The sequence below is a fragment of the Macaca fascicularis genome, chromosome 2 (genome assembly GCF_037993035.2).
Source record: "Macaca fascicularis isolate 582-1 chromosome 2, T2T-MFA8v1.1".
In the NCBI taxonomy this organism is placed as follows: Eukaryota; Metazoa; Chordata; class Mammalia; order Primates; family Cercopithecidae; genus Macaca; species Macaca fascicularis.
Genome location: NC_088376.1, coordinates 123833197 through 123854492, shown reverse-complemented (window position 1 = coordinate 123854492; position 21296 = coordinate 123833197). Strand labels below are relative to the sequence as shown.

At 40.4% G+C, this 21296-nt stretch overlaps 1 protein-coding gene and 1 pseudogene across 23 annotated transcripts in view; both read left to right on the top strand.

The window, feature by feature from the left end:
* Positions 1-21296, top strand: part of FHIT (fragile histidine triad diadenosine triphosphatase) — a 1487537-nt gene that overhangs the window by 480434 nt on the left and 985807 nt on the right. The gene's annotated exons all lie outside the window — the stretch shown is intronic.
* Positions 7385-19914, top strand: LOC107128827 (transmembrane emp24 domain-containing protein 2 pseudogene; annotated as a pseudogene).

Genomic DNA, 21296 nt, shown 5'->3' with positions numbered 1-21296 from the left:
CTTCTTATACACCTTTCAGAGGGTCAGTTTTATATTTGTGAGATATTTTGATTAGTAGCTTCCTTTTCTCTGGACTTGCTTTTTCCCCCCTTTTGTGGAAAATGGGGTCTCACTATATTGCCCAGGCAGGTCTCAAACTCCTGGGCTCATGCTATCCTCCTGCCTCTGCCTCCCTAAAAGCTGGAATTACAGGTGCGAGCCACTGCGCCCAGCCCCTCTGGGCTTCTTAAGGACAGGGACTATGATTGTTTTGACTCACCTTGATATCACCATCACTCAGCACAATGCTTGGTGCTTAAAAGGTACTTAATAAATATGGATTACATGATTGGCTGAATAAATAAATTCAATACAAGTTTAATCAGAAGATGGGCCTTACCTTGTCATTGAGGGATTTATCTAGTTAAGAATTCCAGATGAATCTCTATCAGAACAGCCAACGGAGAAAACGTATTCAGATGCAGGAAGGCTAGAAGGCAGCCTGTAGCAGCAACTGCACCCATTTCACTCTGTATTGGGTCAGGCAAGTCTTCATTAACAACGGTTCAAAATGCAGGACACCATTGATGGTAATGGTTTTGGTTAGATGTGGGAACAATCTCTCTGGGACTGCAGGAAGGTTGTTCCACTGTTACAGGGCTCACAACTATAAAGTGTAAATTATTCTCTCCTGTTTCCCTGTTTTTGAGGGACTTGTCATGGATCCCCTATTAGAACAAAGTTGTGGACACTTACTAGCAAGTTGTGTATAAATGAGCTTTCGTTGTTTTCACTGATCCATCCCAATTAGTTCCCCTACTTGTCTGCATGCTATCTGCCTAAGGAAACATGAAATATCTTATTTGCAAGGAGAGGTGGAGTTCTTGTGCTTATGTTTTTTCTTTTTTCTTTTTTTTTTTTTTTTTTTTACATTATTTCCAATTTGCAAAGGAGAGAAGTAAACAGTTTGCACAGGGGAAATGCATGTTTTTGGTCAACAGCCTGCTATGGAAGGCAAGAGAGAGGAGCTTTAGTAGGCATTGAAATAGTAACTTTTGTGGTCTCAGGTCAGAGCATCTCTCTGTGTCTCTAGGCAGATTTGGTTTAAGGCCAAAACAAATAGCTCCCCTTCCTTGGGTTCTGACCCCTTGGGGCAGAAAAGGGAACTAAGCTAGCCCAGCTGCCACTGCAGGGGAAGTCATTGTTCTCTCCAACCTTCTGGGAGCTCCAAATAATTAACTGTGCAAAGAGCAAGTTGGAATCAGAATTCTCCTCCAGGGTTTTCTATGTCCAGCCAAACAAAGCAAGCTGAACTGACAGACAAATAAACCCGGTGAAAAAGAACCAGTGCTGAGTCTCCTTTCTCCTTCCTTGCTTCAGTTCTGGTCCCCTGAACCTGTGTCCTCAGCTGCCTCATCTCTCTTAATTCCTCCAGGTCCCTCATCATGTGTAGCCAGAGGGAGTTTTTTCTTAATGAGAAGAGCCAGCAGGCCACTCTCCAGCGGAAGGTTGTTGCTTTGGGACTTAGAAGGCTTGGCATGTGGACAGAAATCTCCCTTCCTGTCCGAATTTCTGATGTTTTCAAAGAGAAGCCAGAAATCTAGACTTTGGTGTCAAGTCATCCAATTTTAAAATGCTTGCTCTATGTTTTGTGTTTCTACACAAGGTGCAGGCCAAACAAAACACGTTTTTCCTACCTCTGAACTAGACCATAAACTTCATGAAGGTGCAGACTGTGTTGATCTTGTTTGCTCTGGTATTACCCAGGACGTAGCACAGTACTTGCTGCATAATAGCAGTTCAACATCTATTGACCTGCATCCCTAGGAGAGTCACTATGCTGTCATTCCCTTGATATTAATGACAATAAACTACAACAATAATTAGATCAACTACTTTTTACTGGGCACATGTTAAGTGCTTTATATATAACTAGATCTTCATTATGACCTTAGAAGCTGTGTATTCTCATTTTGCAAATAGAGAAAGCAGCTCAGAGCCTAAAAATGTGACCCCAGCCAGTTGCCCAGCTGCAGTGTAGATTCTGATTCAAGTAGCACTGTCTCCGAAGCCAGGGTTTGCAATCCTAATGCCACAGTGCCTCACACTCTGTTCTGCTGATTCCTGCCAGAGGGAGCAATGGCGAACCCTGCTAGTGTTAGCTCTTCCAAAAGGAAGAACCAAGCCTGGGTGTTGTCAAGTTGCCTTCAGGGCAGACCTTTGAAAGGATGAATATGATCAGTAGATATTCTTTTCCTTCTGCATAGCAGTGAAAAAACGTTCCTACTTTTCCGTCTCCATCTCTTTATGAAGTACTACTCTGCAGGGGACTTCGGTAAGTTGTGATTGTCATGGTATACTGTTATTTGACATCCTTAAGGATATCAACAGTCCATATTTAGGCATCTCCCGAGGACTCAGGGGCAGTCTGAGCTGAGGTTCAGAGTCATTGTTTGGTGTCCTTGACTAAAAGCAAAAGTGGTGACTCATTACCAACTGAGAATACTGTCAAACGCATGGGTTCCTAAAAGCAGAATGCTGGTTGTAGCCTGCTGGTCATGAAATACATTTTTCTTGTGGTGCAAATACTTTATTACAGGTATTGAAGTGTTAGAACATTATTCCATGAGAGACACAAAAGCCTAATTTTACAAAGTGGGGTAGCTCTCTACAATAGCTACCATTTGATGGACTTATATTTGTTAATGATCTCAGCTATTGGGAGAGACTTAATCAGGAGAAATGGACAATGGGAATGAAGAATACAGACCTTCAGAAAAACGGAATTACATGCTCTTTCCCTGCTTTCTATGTGGGCCATGTCTCAATGTCTCTCGATTTTCCCAGGCTATCATCCTGGTGGGAAGCCCATTTACTCTTTCGCTAAATTTTTCTCTGATAGAGGAAGGTTTTGCAAGCTGGACTATTGGAGGTGGAAAGTAGCTTTTTAAGGAAATTCATTGTAATTAGCATCAATAATTTGACTTACTGAGGCATCATTTAAGAATTTTGGGGCCGGGCGCGGTGGCTCAAGCCTGTAATCCCAGCACTTTGGGAGGCCGAGACGGGCGGATCACGAGGTCACGAGATCGAGACCATCCTGGCTAACGCTGTGAAACCCCGTCTCTACTAAAAAATACAAAAAACTAGCCGGGCGTGGTGGCGGGCGCCTGTAGTCCCAGCTACTCCGGAGGCTGAGGCAGGAGAATGGCGTAAACCTGGGAGGCGGAGCTTGCAGTGAGCCGAGATCCGGCCACTGCACTCTAGCCTGGGCAACTGAGCAAGACTCTGTCTCAAAAAAAAAAAAAAAAAAAAAAGAATTTTGCACTCATTCCCTCATTTGGTCCTTTCTAAGACCTTGTGACACTCCCCTACTTCCCCCCAATATTACAGATGAGGAAACAAGCTCAGAGTGCCCCAAATCACACAGCTGGTAAGTAGCAATGTCTGACTATTGTTTCAAGTACTGTTCCTGCCTCAGAATATCTTGGGAAACTTCTAAACATTAAGCAAAGCTTCCTGAGTTGCAATCTTCTGACCTGCTGTCTCAACTGGAGGGGAGCCTGGGAATCTATTTTTCAAAAGTCCCCCAGGTCACTGTGATGTACAGTCAGACTTGGAAAACGTTGCCATATATTATACCATACATCATACCACATCCTTTGAAATAAATCAAAGTACAGATTCAGTTTGGAGATTTCAATGGTTGCTTTTTCTGGTTCAACACAGCCATCCCCGCTTCTGCCTGGGGGCTACAGAAAGTGCTTTTCAAAGGAGGTACATTTCGCTAGATCCTAATGAATGGATAAGAAGGAGAAAAAGAAAGGGCATTTCAGGCAAAGTGACCACAGGCAAAAGTCATAGAGTCGAAAGTGGACTTGAAGTGCCTGGGGGATGTTACAAAGTCAACATGCCTGGGCAGATAGTGACAGATGTAAAGTGTGTATTATCAGTTGAGTCCGAGTGGAGTCTGCCTTGGGATGTCCCAGCAGAATTGGCTTCAGCTGTGGAGTACAAAACACCTCTCTCATTGGTCAGTTTATTTGGCAGCCTGCTTCAGGGCATCCTTACCTGCGTGCTTCTGCCGGACCACTTGCTGAAGATGATCAGGCAACGTGCTGACAGCTCAGATAGGGTTCCTGTCTACAAACTCCTTAAACTCAACTGCAATAGCATCAGATCCACTGTCAAAAATGATAGTGGATGAGAAATAACTTGGCACAACACAGTAGGTGCTGAAACAGAGGGTTTGAGGTGAAATTAGGAACTCTTTAGCTATTTTGAGGAACTGGCTATAAATCAGAAGGTTTTCCTCCCACCCCAGAATGCTCTTGCAAAAACATGCGGATTCTTGAAGGGAGGAGGTTTGTTCATTTTCTGTTAAAAAGTATGTGACTTTGATAGTTTAGACCCAGCAACTTGTCTCTTCCCATTAATTCTAGGGTACCAAAGTATATATGTCCCTGGACATCTTTCCTGGTTTAATATTGATAGAGGAGTACAGTGAATGCTTCTGTGGTGGTAAGATGGGAAGGCCACAGAGCCAGGAACCATTTGCCTCTAAACAAAAAACAAAACAAAACAAAAACCCACTTAGAATGTTACTCCGAGGAGTTGGCTGATGGTGACTAAACTCATCAACATAACCCCAAGTGGCCCAAATGGCCATTTTAAGCACTATCTCTATTCAGTTTCCAGGGTACCTGGGTTTGAATTGCCTTTAGTCTCATTTACAAAAGCTCTGTCCTCATTTCCTTAGAAGGTATTTTGCTGGCTAAGGACTGGTTTAAGAGAACAACCCTGGTGGAGGGAGGAATGAGAAATTTCAATTGGGGAAAATAAAAGCTGTTCTAGAGATGGGTGATGGTAATGGTTGCAAAATAATGTGAATGTACCTAATGCCACTGAACTGTAGACTGAAAGATGATTGAATTGGCACGTTTTATATTACATGTATTTTACTACAATAAAAAAGATCATAATAAAATAGAGAGGCAGCAATATCAATAACAATGATAACAGCTATTGTTCTTACAGTTTTTGCTTTGTGGGAGGCATTGTGTTCAGCACTTTACGTAAATTGTTTAACCCTTTTAACAAATCTGTGAGGTAGGTACAATGATTATCTCCTTTTCATAGAGAAGGACTTGAGGATTGAAGTGGTTAATGAATTGCCAAGGGTCACATAACAAGTAAATGGCAGAATCCAGATTTAAAATCAGGCAGTTTCATTCCAGAGCTCTTTCTTTTGGCTTATGCTCTTAGGCTAAACCACTTCGTAAGATTGTCCTTTGAGTCTGAGACTGCCTGCACCCAGCAATAAACAACTGTAGCAAACCTCTAAAATGAGTCAAAATTACCAAAAATTCACCTTATCAAATGTCAGCAACTTTGATACATGTAGTATTATTTTAACAGCAAAGAGATATGCTCTGATCCTTGCCTGTCTTTACAGTTCACCTTTCTAATCAGATAGAAGGATATTCTATTATTTATTGGAAAGATGGTTATGGAAACATTTCTCTTTTCTTTGATGTGGAGTGTAAAATGCCACTTTCCACTTAAACTTGTGAGCTTCTCAGGAGCAGGAACAGTATCTTTCTATGTAGCAGATAATAGGTGCTCAGTAAAATTTTTGTCTTAATGAATTTCCAGTGATACTGAAGGTACCTGTGTAAGTTTCCCTAATAATTAGGAGGCACTCTCTGGGTATATGGCTCATTGATTTAGATCCTGTAATGTATATTCTGAAGGACACCTTAGAGATTCTCAACTGGGAATAATTTTGGCTCATGGGAGACATTTGGCAATGTCTGGAGACTTTTTGGTTTTTATAATTGAGGGAATATGTGTGCTACTATCATCTTGTAGGTAGAGGCCAGGGATGAACATCCTACAATGCACAGGACAGCCTCAACAATAAAGAATTATCGCACCTCAAATGTCAATGGTGTTGATGAAACAGGAGAATTCCCTGGCCCCACTCATGGGGCATACGACAGGGATGCGGCTCTCTGTTCAACCACCATGAGCTCAAACCCCTTGTGGGTTTGGGAGAGGGAGTACACAGATGGGCAGGTGCAGGAGCAAGAGCGAGTGCTTTGGGCTCCAGCCCCATCGTAGTGTCTAGGGGTGGGTGCCTGTGGCCATAGTGTTACAATGCTCTTTTAGCTCTGCCATCCACAGATAGCTTAAGTGTTAACTAGCTCAGTGCTCCCTCTGCCTTTCTGCAAGGGCAGAGGGCCAGTGTGACAGCTTTCTGTATCCCAAGCTCTTGTCCAGCATCCTAAAAGAATTGGGTCACACACAGGCTTGAAGGATGAATGCAGAGGTTTTATTGAGTGGTGGAAGTGGCTTTCAGTGGGATGGATGGGGAGCTGGCTGGGGGATGGAATGGGAAGATGATCTTCCCCTGGAGTTTTGACTGTTCAACGGCCAAACTCCTCTCTGACTGCCCCCAGCTGAGTTCCTCTCAGCATTCAGACATTCCTTCTTTTCTCTCTTTCTCTGTTGCACCATTCGTCTGCTTTTCGCCTCTTCTTGTCTGCTCCTGGAGCCTGGGGTTCAGAATTTATATGGGTACAGGATTAGGGAGTGTGGTATGCCAGAAGGCAACCATTTGGGTGCAAAAACAGAAATGCCTGTTCCCACTTAGGACCACAGGCCTCCAGACTTAAGGGTGGGGCCTTTGCTGGGAAACCATCCTCTTCTACTCAGTATTTCCTTGTCTTCTGTCTGTATCACTGGGGAGAGAAATTCTGCTTTAGAGGTCTTATTCTCTCATTCATTCATTTCACATGTGTTTATTATCTGCATCCACTTGGTCAGATGAGCTAGACTGCTTGTCCATGACCACACAGCTAGGTGGTACAGATCAAGAACTTGAACCAATATCTCTGGGATAGCTCTTCTTCAAATGCATCAAGGTGGCCTCTGACAGCCTGTTAGTGATTCAAATGCCATCCTTGTGGTCACGGTAAAGCAGGTCCTTCTGAGACAGATAGGACTCTGAGCCCGTGCTTGGTACCTGGAGCTGATGGAAAGGGCAGTGATCTAAGACGGCTTGTTTAGGCTGCAGAAAGTCCCTCGGCCTGGACTCCCTGAGCTCTTGCTCATTCTGCTGAGGCAGGGACCATTGTAGCCTCTTGTGTATGCTACATTCCGTTGCTGGGCCAGTCACTCTTCGCTGAACTGTAACACTATCTCATCCACCTTGTTTTCACAGGGCCCTGTAAGCCATATTATGGACTTTGTTGAAAGAATTATCATGTTCGCACAGCTCTGTGTTTGCAGTAGGCTTAGGACTCTTCAGATTTGAGCACTGGCGGTCTTTCATGAGATCTGCTTTTCAACACACATCACATGTTCTCCTCCTCCCTTTCCTTTCCCCGCCTGACTCCTTGCTGCCTTCTGATTATGATCTGCCTGAGTATGCAGAGTCCCACAGCCGAGCTTAACAGGTGCTCAACAATTCGCAAGGTGCTAGAGTTGATGGATTTTAATCAGGTGAGTGCAGTTTAATGCAAATGCTCTTTTAGCTGAGGTTCATAAATTATGCTCAATATTATGGTCCCAAATATTATTTCAATGCTCATGACTTATGTAAATGGCTTTGTTTTGGGGTTAGGTTAGGGGAAAATCAATAAAAACCAGCTGGAAATGGAGAAAGGAACTGTGTACTTACATTCCATTGTGATGTAACCCTGCTCTCACCCCACAACACCTCATACTTATCCTTTTTGTTTTTTTGCTAGCTCACTTTTCTCCCCCACATTTAAGGCTTCACAGAGATATGAAAAGCCACCCTGGTTCCTCCATCTATTAAACAGGAAATGCATATGAACAAATAGAAGAATTGCACCATATAATACAGCTGAAATACAATGTTATCATCCTTCCACTCTGAGCATTTCTCAGGATGGTTTATGTCCCAGCAGTTAATGGCTTGCTATTGTTGGTGTACCAACACAATGCTATTAGCAACACAGAATTCTCAGGCTTTCTGTTTAGACTGTCTTCATGTAGGCTAGCCAGAATTTAGATATTTGTAAACGGAATTTGAACAGTGGCCTTTCTTCACAATATAAAATTCAGATAAGTGTAACTGGTCATGGCCCAACTCTTGTTTATTAATTAAGGCTTTATAATATGGCACCATTTTTGGAAGCTGCAGCTTATGCAAAGAAGAATACTAATTACATTCTGCATTTTCTGTAATAATGGGGCAGTGTTTTGGACAATGCAGTTTATCCAGACAATGCATCCGGCTCATAATGTAGTTTATTAACAAGGAGGCTCTGAATGTTTAATGGGAGACTGATACAGCTGTGAAAGGGTGGCGTAAATAATATTCCTGGCCAGGCTGGGGCAGTGACAACATGTTGCATGCTGTTAACCTCCAGAGGTCTCCAAATAGCTTTTATAGATGCCTGCTATATATTTGTTGACCATTGCTGGATATAAAGGAAGCTAAGTGATCTGGGAAAATCTATTTGGTAATTTTCTTTTCCCATTCTCTTAGCACTTGCTGAGGCTTTAAAAACAATAGGCCTTTGCATTTGTATGGATTGTTTTTCCTTAGGCTCCTTCAAGAGTGGTCACTTTAATATTGTTATCATTATGGATTTCTTATAATGGTCATGTGAGAGAATCAGAATAGGCTACCATTTTTTTTCTATAAGATATTTTTCTTATTGAAATAATTCACATACCACAATGTTTATCCTCTCATAATGTGAAACTTGGTGGTTTTAGTATAAATACAAAGTTGAGTAGCCATTACCACTATCTAATTCCAGAACATTTTCATCACTCTGAAAAGAAACCCCTAGCCATTAGCAGTCACTGTCCTTCCTCTCCTCCTATGTCCTGGTGACTGCCGATCTATTTGCTGTCTCTGTGAATTTGCCTATACTGGACATTTCACATAAATGGAATCATATGATGTGTGGTCTTTTGTGACTAGCTTCTCTCACATAGCATAATGTTTTCAAGACTCATCTGCATGTGAGATGTAACAGAACGTCATTTCTTTTTATTGCCAAATGATGCCCATTATGTGGATATGCCACATTTTGTTTATCCATTCATTAGTAAATGGAAATTTAAGGTTTTTTCCCCCACATTTTGGCTGTAAAGAATAATGTGGTTATGGACTTTTGTATTTTGTGTGTGTGTGTATGTATTTGTATATTCATTTCCTCAGGGGTATATACCTAGGAGTAGAATTGCTGGGTCACATGGTAACTCTATGTTTAACTTTTTAAGGAACCGCCAGATGCTTTTTGAAGCACCATTTTATATTCCCACTTGCCAATATGAGACTTCAAATTTCTCCACAGCCTAGAAAACACTTGTTATTGCCTATCTTTTTGATCATAGCCATTCTAGTGAGTGTGAAGTGGTATCATTGAAGAGCTGATTTGCATTTCCTTCTTGACTAATGATGTTCAATATCTTTTCATGTGATTATAGGCCATTCGTATTTCTTGTTTGTGAGCTACCATTTTTAATCTCCATTTTATAAATGAGGAAACAATGACACTGAGAGGAAACAAGACTTATTAGGGTACCTGCAAGAGGTAATAGCCCATCAGTATTGGAATTTAAGTTCTCTCACTTAGCTATGCAAAAACATAGACATTGAGTACCTAGTAATAAAATAAGCTTAAGCGATTTGCATTTAGTCTTAACTTTTTTATTTGCAAATGACAGAAACGCAGCTCTAACTGTGGCTTAATGAAAGTAAGAAGATTTTGGTTTGCCTCTCTGTAAAGTTAAGAGCTTTTTGCCTCCAGAATGATTGGATGCAGCTTCTCAAAGATGGCATCAGAAATATGTCTCTATCATCTCTTCGTTCTCTTTCAATTGGGTTGGTGTCATGCATAGGCATGGTCTCACTTTGTAGCAGTTAGATGGCCACTAGAAGCTCAGAGTTTTGTCTTACCAGCTCAGAATGCCAGCAAGATTTTTTTTTTTTTTAATTATTCCCTTTCTCAATACTTCCTTCCGTAGTTCTCAAATCTTAGCATTGAGTAGTATTGGACTGACTTGAATTAATGATTGATTCCCTGAATCATTGATTGGTGAAATATATTGATTGGTCATTTGCTCATTCTCAGTGGGGAGTGAAGTTAGCTCCATCTACACCATCTGGAGTGAGAGCTGGAGAAGGGGATTCCCCAGAGGAAAGTGAGGATGATGGTACCAGCACCATGAGGAACGCATGCTAGGGCAAGTGAAACTCATAGATGTCCAATGTGCTATGTAGTTTTTTCCTTGGGCTTTGATCATTTATCACTTACTGGTTTCTTGTTGTCTGTAAATTTAGAAAAGATACAGGCTCTCTGAAAAGTAATTTTTGGTCTCTTACAAGTGAAGGATTAATCAACCAATCCATGTTTATTTTCTCCAGTACTGAGAGATCATTTGTTTTAATACATGCAAATAAGGTTTCTTACAGTTAAAGGTAATTGGCTTTTCATTGTAATTCTTCATGCTGATCATTTTGTGTCTGAGTTGTTCCTAATTGCTTTGGCTCAGAGTTTGAGAAATGAAATGGCCCCTTGACTAAAACTATAACTACAATTATAACAATTTATTTATTTAAATCAGCAATCCCTGCAAAGTCATGTACAGTTTGTATATTTCAGTATGTTTTACAAAGTGCAACAAAAGCAGCCTCATCACATAGCAAATCTTTCTTATAGGATTAAAACTTACTGGGTAAGGCAAGTCTGGCATAGTCATTAAAGTGGAAATATTGTTTCTCCTTGACTGGTCAACTTTAGAGACAACTTTTCCCATTCTAAGTTATGTATCCTCTAAAATAGGATACAGAGATTGAGGCCAGGTGGGATGGCTCACACCTGTAATCCCAGCACTTTGGGAGGCCAAGGTGAGTGGATTGCTTGAGCTCAGAAGTTTGAGACCTTGATAACATGGCGAGATGCCGGTGGTGCCACGCCCGTGGCCCCAGCTTTTTGGGGGCTGAGGTGAGAGGATCTCTTGAGCCTGGGAGGCAGAGGTTGCAGTAAGCTTTGTTGGTACCACTGCACTCCAGCCTGGCCAACAAAGCGAGACCATGTCTCAAAACAATAAATAAATTAAAATAAAATATAGAGAGACCGAGATGCAGCAGCAGTTGTATGTTGTTCTCTGGCTTTTCAATAATAAATTGTATGTGTACCTTCATGTAATAGGATCTTCAGCTCACATGCCAACTCTATTTCTTAATAGAAATGAACAAGATGGACATGATACATCTAGGATACTATGTTAAAATGGTTTCTAAGGTTGCATTCAGCCTTAGAAGAAAGGAGTGTTGTGATCACTTAATGATGTCTGTCACAGGCCTAGGAGAGTGAAACGATGGCACCTGCATTGTATATTTCCCATCCCCGCCTATGTCTTGAAAGGAAGTCCCAATGCTGAAAGTTTGCAGGATTGGGACAGATGATTTGATACTTCAGACCAACAGATGGCTTCTTCTTTCATTGTTCAGATGAAGTGTTTTGTGTTGCCAGTCCAGCTAAGTGTTTTAATCCCCAAGATTACCTGAACTATGGAGACTTGACTTAGACTAAATATTTTGATCCAGAAATGCATCAAGTATAGAATAAAAACTTCTATCCTAACAAGACTAGGCATATAAAATATTTATTCAAAGTATACATGTACTGCCTGCTGGGTGTGCAACATTCTGCTAAGAGAATGTGAAGGTGGCAGGAGACCAAGGGTCCTCGGCATTAGAAATTTATAGGCAAGGTGTAATTAGAGAAAGAGATAAAGGGCTCACCAATGGATCACAGAGCACACCTATTAAAGGCTAAAGAAGTAAAACAGTTTGGTAATGAGAAATGAAGGATAGAGTGATCTAGGGAAAATTCTATGGAGAAATAGCTTCTTCAGCAATGTCTGAAAGGAAGTGATGGGCATGGGTTGGTGGAAAGGATGGTTGGTTGAGGTGGAAAGGATGGTTGGTTGAGGTAGTGGTGAAAAAGACTAAAAGCTACTGACCAAGGAATGACATAACCCAGACGACTCGATCCATCAGCTCTCTGGCCTAAAAACAAAACAAAACAAAAACTACACAAACAAAAACCAGATGTGTGCTACACAGGAATATAGAAATAAAATACATTGGAACAATAAAAGATTTCCAGCAAAAAATAGAAAATACTAGAAAATCTGGAAGTTTCACATCAAATGCAGGTTTTCTTACTTTTCTATAATAACCGAAAGATCTCACAACATTCTGCCTGAATTCCTAGTTGGCAAGAAATGGCTGAGAGTGAGTAGCGATTGCCAGGATACACGAGTGGTTTGCTGCAGTCTTCACCTCTCCCTGCAGTCTCCCAACACTAAGGTCAAAGGTTAATTGCTATCTAGCATCATGCTTGCGCTATTGAGACTATTCATAAAAACTTGTCCAGCAAAGTTTGAAAGATGAAGAATACATTTTCAGAAGTCTTTGTTAAAAAAAGATGGGGGTGAGATAGGATGGGGAAATAGTGCATTTCATATGCAATCAGGCCAGGCATGGTGGCTCACACCTGTAAGCCCAGCACTTTGGGATGCCAAGGCGGGCCGATCACCTGAGGTCAGGAGTTTGAGACCTGGCCAACATGGCAAAACCCCATCTCTACTAAAAATACAAAAGAAATTAGCCAGGTGTGGTAGCTTGCATCTGTAGTCCCAGCTACTCCAGAGACTGAGGCAGGAGAATCACTTGAACCTAGAAGGCGGAGATTGCAGTGAGCCGAGATTGCGCCACTGCACTCCAGCCTGGGTGACAGAGTGAGACTCTGTCCGTCAAAAAAAAAAAAAAAAAAAATAGCAGGCTTTGCAGATACCAACACTGCCAGGAGCCCTGTACTGAGCCACGGTCAACCCCACCATGTACTTCCACATCGCCATCGACAGCAAGCCCTTGGGCCACGTCTTCTTCGAGCTGTTTGCAGACAAGCTTCCAAAGACAGCAGAAAACTTTCATGCTCTGAGCACTGGAGAGAAAGGATTTGGTTATGATGGTTCCTGCTTTCACAGAATTATTACAGGGTTTGTATGTCAGGGTGGTGACTTCACATGCCATATGGCACTGGTGGCAAGTCCATCTACAGGGAGAAATTTGATGAAGAGAACTTCCTCCTGAAGCATACAGGTCCTGGCATCTTGCCCATGGCAAATGCTGGACCCAACGCAAATGGTTCCCAGTTTTTCATCTGCCCTGCCAAGACTGAGTGGTTGGATGGCAAGCAAGTGGTCTTTGGCATGGTGAAGGCATGAATATTATGGAGGCCATGGAGCACTTTGGGTCCAGGAATGGCAAAACCAGCAAGAAGATCACCATTGCTGACTGTGGACAGCTCTAATAAGTTTGAGTTGTGTTTTGTCTTAAGCACCAGACCATTCCTTCTGTAGCTCGCAGTATCCTAGAATCTTTGTGTCCTCACTGCAATTTCCTTTGGGTTCCATGTTTTCCTTGTTCCCTAGCTGCATTGCAGAGTTAAGTTTATGATTATGAAACAACAACTAAATAACAACAAAAAATGCAATCAAGTGTAATTGTTACAGTAGGTAGCTAGTCAGCTAGTCAGATATGAGTTGGGGCAGGAGAGGGACACCCCCCATCCCACCAGGAATGTCAGGCGACTGTCAGGTGATGGTCAGGCAGCTGTTAAGATGATTCTCTCAAATAATACTTGGTTGCAGCTGGCGCCAGGGAACAACAGTCTCCCAATAGGTAGAAGAAACCTAAAACTGGTCATCAGCAGCTTCCCAATAAGATCTCAGGAGGTTGTTGAGTGGGATCAAGTATGAGCACTAAGAGGCAAAATGGTGGAGTTTAACTGGTGTATGACCTTCTAGGGACACTTGACAGGTAAGGGAAGCATGCCTCAAGTGAGTATGCATACAACTGCAGTAAACACACTGTGCAAGCAGGCCACCCAGCGAGTGGACAGCCCACCCCACGGGAAGACTCAGGGGAGAAGGGAGGCAAGACCCTGGAAGTATGCCAATATATGAAACCTCAAGTCAAAAGTTCAAACTGTGCACTTAATCTCTCAAGTCACGAGCTTGGCCCTCTTCCAAGTGTACTTTACTTCCTTTCATTCTAGCTCTAAAACTTTCTAATACACTTTCACTCCTGCTCTGAAACTTGCTTTGGTGTCTCCTTCTGCTTTATGCCCCTTGGTTGAAATCTTTCTTTCCAAGAGGTGAAAAGTGAGGTTTCTGCAGACCCGTACGGATTCACTGCTGGTAACATTTTTGGTGACGCATGACTTGGGAATCTTCAGCCAGTAACATACTGCTGTCTTATTTTTATTATTTATTTTTATTTATTTATTTATTTTTGAGATGGAGTCTCGCTCTGTCCACCCAGGCTGGAGTGTAGTGGCGAGACCCTGGCTCACAGCAACCTACGCCTCCCAAGTTCAAGCGATTCTCCTGCCTCAGCCTCCCAAGTAGCTGGGATTACAGGTGTGTGCCACCACGCTGGGCTAATTTTTTTATTTTATTTTTTTGTATTTTTATTAGAGATGGGGTTTCACTGTGTTAGCCTGGATGGTCTCAATCTCCTGACCTCGTCATCTGCCCACCTCGGCCTCCCAAAGTGCTAGGATTACAGGCGTGAGCCACTGCACTCGGCCTGTCTTATTTTTCTTAACACTAGACTTCTCTGTTCATTTATTTACAGTACCTCCCAGCACAAAAGGCATTTGAGTTTGCGTTTTTCCTAGGATTAGCAAAAAGTGCCAGGTAGGCAAAGGCAGTAGGGTGGTGGTGGTGGCAGTGGCTCTGGAGGCTGCAGTCTGAGTCCTGGCCTCTGCTCCAGTCCCACTGTGGTGACGCTTGCTGAGCTGCTGTTGCTCCAGACCACTCTCCTGACCACGGTCTTGGGCGATTTCATCAGCATCCACTCGCATGCTGAGGAGTGCTTAAGTGAGTCACCTCAGGCACCAAGATGGGCCTCATCTTCGAAGGTGGCTTCCTGGACAGCAACGTGGAGATTACAGGACCTGAGAAGAAAGGGATTTGTAAAGGAGACCAAGAATCCAGTGGGAAATACACATTTGCTGCTCACGTGGATGGAACACATACATTTTGTTTTAGTAACCGAGTGTCCGCCATAACTCCAAAGATAGTGATATTCACCACTGATATTGGGGACGCTCCAAAAGGAGAAGATATGAAAACAGAAGCTCACCAGAACAAGCTAGAAGAAATGATCAGTGAACTGGCTGTGGCCATGACAGCTTTACAGCATGAAGAGGAATACACGAAAGTCTGGCAGAGGATACACAGAGCCATCAGCGACAACACAAACAGCCCAGTGGTCCTTCGGTCCCTCTTTGAAGCTCTTGTTCTAATCACCATGACATTGGGACACATCTACTACCTGAAGAGATTTTTTGAAGTCCAGAGGGTTGTTTTAAAAGCCTCTTCCTGATGATCCCAAACTCATAATTTACTGTTTACCAAACACCTTGGTGATAATGTCATAAGCCATTAATTTCTATGTTTTAATTTTCTGAACTATACAGTCACAGCTTATGTTTTGTTGTGATTAATAGAAATTGGAAGAAAACACCTTTTTAGGAAATTCATAGTGAAAATTTGACAATTGATTGGCATAATTTCCTAATTGAATGCTGCCTCCATTATATAGGTCCTTCCAGAAATTAAACACTGGAATTGAAATATAGGAATATAGTTTTGTTTTGTTTTTTAAATCTTCCTTTCCTTTTATTTTGACAATAAAATGCAGTTTCTTCAGGAAATCAGCACAAAGCCTGATAGTACTTTACTGAAATGACTGCATTCTGTGCATTCTCTCATTCTGTGGTTTAAGCCATTAAGGATTCATTTTGTTGAGTCCTTATGAGAAACAATAGTATGAATCCTGACATTTTCTATGCATGCTCATGGCAGAGCTCTCTGGATTGGGCATATGCTGCCAGGTTGGGCACTTTTATACTTTGTTTTCAAGTTTTGCTTTTAAAGGTAAGACTTGCCCCAGCTCCTATTTTCCCCCATACATTTTACACTGAACCTTGTGACTCAGTCACCTCCACTTAAATTGATGACATAAGCAGCCTACAACCATTTTCTTTTTTTCCATAACTTTCTAAGGAGTCTCTGTTAAAGCCAGTTCTCTGGTTGTCCCAGTGAATGGTGGCTCTTTTTCTTTCTGGCACATCCACTTTCTCCAAGCTTGGAATGTAGGAAGTATGCATTCACGTAATTGGAAAAATCTGGATTTCTGAAGCCAAAGGGTTAAAGCCTCTTAAATTTCTTTGCAGTGATACACAGCCGCTATTTTATTTTTGATCTGTGGCCTTTGGGCCATTGTTTAACCAGGGCACTGAACATCAGCGTCAACACTAGGGTTTTTGGTTTTGTTTCTCTTGGGTCTTTCTTTTTTGGCATATGTGGATTTTGTTTTGTGTAAAATGAAATGACTTTCTCTTGTTCTCTGATGATGGGTTTAAAATTAAAGGAGCGTCTGGTTTTGATGTGGGGATGATCCAGGATTATGTTGTGACTGATGTATATTAGTTACTATTAGTTACTTGTACATTTTTGGAGATCTTTGCAAAGGGAAAACTACAAGTAATGAGTTTTATGTAAGGAATTTAAATTTATTACAGGCTTTCAGGTTTAGGATAAACAATTTTTCAACCTTGGGTGAGAACACTTATGACACTTTGTTGATAAGGTGACTGTTTCACCTTAGGACAACTGTTTCATACCAATTGTGTGTGTGTTTGTGTGTGTGTGTGTGTATGTGTGTGTGAAAACACTTCAAAATTGATTTAAAAGATGTTAATTTTAAATTGGTTGTGTATCTAATATGCCCCAGATTCAGTAAATAAACAATAAACAATGAAAAAATACAAAGCAAAACAAAAGAAAAACAAACAAACAAACTGCCAGGTAGAATTTAATGGGAACAGTAAAGAGGGTAGTAGAAAATTTCAATCTGACTGGAATAGAAAAGATTGTTTTTGTCTCATTTTACCTGCAAAGACTTGAAGGAAAGCCTTAAATGGTCAACTGAAGAATTTAGTTTTGACCTGTCTGAAAGGGTGGGTATTGAAAGTCAGAAGTATTATTAACAGAAAGGTTAATGAGCATTAAAAGAAAGGAGTTAATGTGGATCTGCCAGAAATGAAGTAACCAGACTGGTGTTCCTTTTGACAGGGTTATTGGAGTAGAAGATAAAGTTGAGTTTGAGAAATAGTGTGTTTCAGCAATGTATATGTATCTCATGGTATTTTTGTGGTCAAGACTGAGAATTGTGACATAGTTGATAGGACAACCGTGAATTTAGAGCTGGTAGAAGAATTTGTACATTATGCATAGCATTTTAAAGTTTTGCCACAATGTTTAAGCTGTGTTATGAAAAACAAAATATACAGTTTCCTTCCTATTTGGTTATGGACATACTATGTTCCTTTTAAATTACTGTTTAATGAAGGAAATTATTTGATCCAGATTTTAATTGATAAAATACATTTGGATAATATTTTAGTAATAGGACAAATGCTCTTTGATCTCTTGGATGAACTTTACTTTATAGAGTCATATAGTAAGTTATCTTTGCTTTCCTATAATGGGGCTCCTGCCTCATTCACACTGTATATTGGTATAGTTTTCTGACCATACAAACTCTACCACAGCATCACGGTAGAGTCACTATCTGCTTCTGTTGCTGTTAGCTGGATTAGTCTTATCATAATTATGTCTTTGCTATAGCTGTTCTGGCTTCCCTATCTCTTTCTTGTTTATCTCAGTTAAAATATATAAAAGTGTATTAACATTTCGATACACTGAATTCTCTGGAGGGTTGTGCACTATATTAAATTTTAGTTTCCTAACTATAGGGAAAGAGTAGAGGGACTTGGAACATTTCTGATACTGAGCTTTTATTGTGAGCTTTTATTATATTCTGAGCTTTAAGGATCCGTCTTTCTCAGTATGGGTAGAAGTGGAGAAACGGAAAGGGAAATTGTTTTCTGCATTCTCTATAATGGTTTTTATTTAGGAATGATAAAGCAATACTCACTAAGCCCAGACCAGTTCCACAACAGACAGTACTGAAAATCCCAGTGGAAATGCAGTGATGTTTCTGTATTGGGAGGAAATAAACTTCAAAATGTTATTTGGTGTATAAAGTTATTATAAATATATTGAAGACAGCATTGCCTAGTGTAAAAATACTCAACTTGGAGTTAGGTTAGCCATGCTTAACCCTTATGTGTCTATTTGCTTCTCTTCTGAAACCATACAGAGATACGATTAAGAGGACAAACATAGACTGCAGGGTTCAAGGTCTCACTCTACCTCTTAAGCAGGTCAATTAGCATTTTGCACATCCTTTTCCTCTTATATAAAATGGGAATAATAATAGTACTTACTTCATACGCATTGGATTAAATAAATTAGTTGTCATCTTTCAGGTACTTACAGGGCTATATAATGTAAGACTCAATACAGGTCAGCTATTATTACTATATTTATCATTAAGGACTCAGCTAGTATAGGGAAAGAGAATTAAACTTGGCTGACTTTTCTGCCATACAGTTATTTGAATTTGGGAAAATCAACTGCTTATCTCGTCTACATTTTCTCTACTGAACACTGACCAGACTCACCCCACTACCCCTCTGGGAAAACACTCCCAAGATCGAGTTGCTCTATAGTTTTAGTCTGAAAAAAGTTATTTTTACTTGAATTTTGCCCTATGGACAAACACAGAAAGGGTAGTTTCGAAAATTGATGCCACCTATTATATTATTGTTTAAAGATTCCTAATTTTCAGATTGGAAGTAATTGACTTCATATCTCAATTTCTAATCTGGTTCTAATTGACTTACTCCATCAATCATCTAGTCTCTAATACAATTTTTGGAGTGTTGACAAAATCTTTTCAGTGATCAAATAAATCTTGATTGATATCTTGAGTGATAAGATTTCCTACCCTTTGCTGAGTTAGAAAGGGAGACCAACCCTTTGTTGTCAGCAACTTGATCAGAACTGGGAATGTCATCTACCAGTGCTAGATTTTGGCTTGTTTATTTTTGTATATTTTGCATATGTGCTTAGCTACTATTTGTTAGAATTTGCTATCCAACATTACTTGGCCTCCACTTTCCAGTGTCATTCCTTCCCTCAATTTTTTAAAATCACTTTTCCTGCTTGTTCTATGGCCTAAGGAAAATTATTTTACATCAGTGAGCCTTAATATAATCATCTGTAAAATGAAGATAATGATTCTACCTATCTCATGGTATTGGCAGGAAGATCATATAAGTTAAAGCATGTGTAGTGCTTATAAGTTAATGAATGTTAAATGCAAGTGCAGTGCCTAGCACATACTAAGTACTAAATAGCTGCTAGTTACTATTATTATTATTAGTAGTAGCACCAGTGGTAATAATGGTGGTACTGCTTCCTGATATAGCAAAATACTTAGAATATTCTGAAAATAGAAAAAAAGAACAGCAATTGCAAAAGTTTTTATAAAGGCTCTCAGGCAGTTTGTCACATACATAGGTTCTACGTTTTGGTACCCGTTACCTTAATTTGTATAGAAAAAAATTACCTGAAACTATCTCTGGGAGTGATTCAAAAGTTGCCATAGACAACTGGATATCCACATACAAAAGAATAAAGTTGGACCCCCTACGTCACACTATATACAAAAATTACCTTAAAGTATCAGAGGCCTAAATGGAAAAGCTAAAACATTATTAGACAAAAACATAGGCATAAATCTTCATGACCTTGTGTTAGGCAATGGTTTCTTAGCTATGGTGCCAAAAGCACAGTAATGCAAGAAAAAAAATAGATAAATTGGACATCCTAAAAATTAAAACTTTTATGCTTTAAAGGACATCATTGAGATAATAAAACTAACCCACAAAATGGAAGAAATGTTTTGCAAATCATACATCTGATAAGAAACTTGGATATAGAATATGAATATACAAAGAATACTTACAAATCAGTAATAACAAGACAAATAGCCCAGTTAAAATGGGGCAAATAAGTCTGAATAGGCATTTCTCCAAAGAAGATCTGCAAATGGATAATAAGCCCATGAAAAGATGCTCAACATCATTAGTCATCAGGGAAGTGCAAATCAAAACCATAACAAGATACCACATCACACTCATTAAGACAGTTATTAGCAAAAAGACAGATAAGGTTGGGCTCAGTGGCTCATGGCTGTAATCCCAGCACTTTGGGAGGCCGAGGTGGGAAGATCACTTGAGGCCAGGAGTTTGAGACAAGCCTGGCCAACATGGTGAAACCCCATCTCTACTAAAAATACAAAAATTAGCCAGACATGGTGGGGCGTGCCTGTAATCCCAACTACTCATGAGGCTGAGGCAGGAGAACTGCTTGAACCCGGGAGGTGGTGGTTGCAGTAAGTCAAGATTGCATCACTGCACTCCAGCCTGGGCAACAGGCTGTCTCAAAAAAAAAAAAAAAAAAAAAAAAAAAAAAGACAATAATAACTATTAGCAAGGATGTGGAGAAATTAGAACTCTGTTACACTGCTATTGGTAAGGAAATGGTGCGGCTACCTTGGAAAACAGTTTGAAAATTTCCTAATAAGTTAAACATATATATGACCCAGAAATTCCACCCTAGGTATCTATCCAAGGGGAATTAAATCATATGTGCATAAAAAAATTGTATGCCAATGTTCGTAGTAGCACTATTCATAGTAGCCAAAAAGTAGAAACAACACAAATTTCCATTTACTGATGAATGGATAAATGAAATGTGGTATATCCATGCAATGAACTATTATTCAGCAATAAAAAGAAATGTAATGCTGATACATGTTACATCATGGATGAACCTTGAAAACATTTTGGTATGTGAAAGAAGCCACTCACAAAAGACCACATATCGCATGACTCTATGTGAAGTGTTAAGAATAGGTAAATCCATAGCGGCAGAAACTCTAGTGGTTGCCTAGGGCTGGGTGGTTGGGAGAAAATGGGTAGTGACTGTAAACAGATATAGAGTTTCTTTATAGGGTGATGAAAATGTTCTAAAATTGATTGTGGTCGTGGTTGCACAACTCTATGAATATAAATCTTGAATTGTACACTTTAGATTGATTAATTGTATGATATGTGAATTATATCTCTAAAAAGCTGTTATAAAAACAAAAAAGATGCCACAGGGCATGTTTTCTATGAAAGAAACTTGAAATATGCTAGAATGAATGCTTTGCTGGCTGCTACCACATAAATTCTGTGAGGGCTGGGAGTGTAATTCTTTGCTGTATC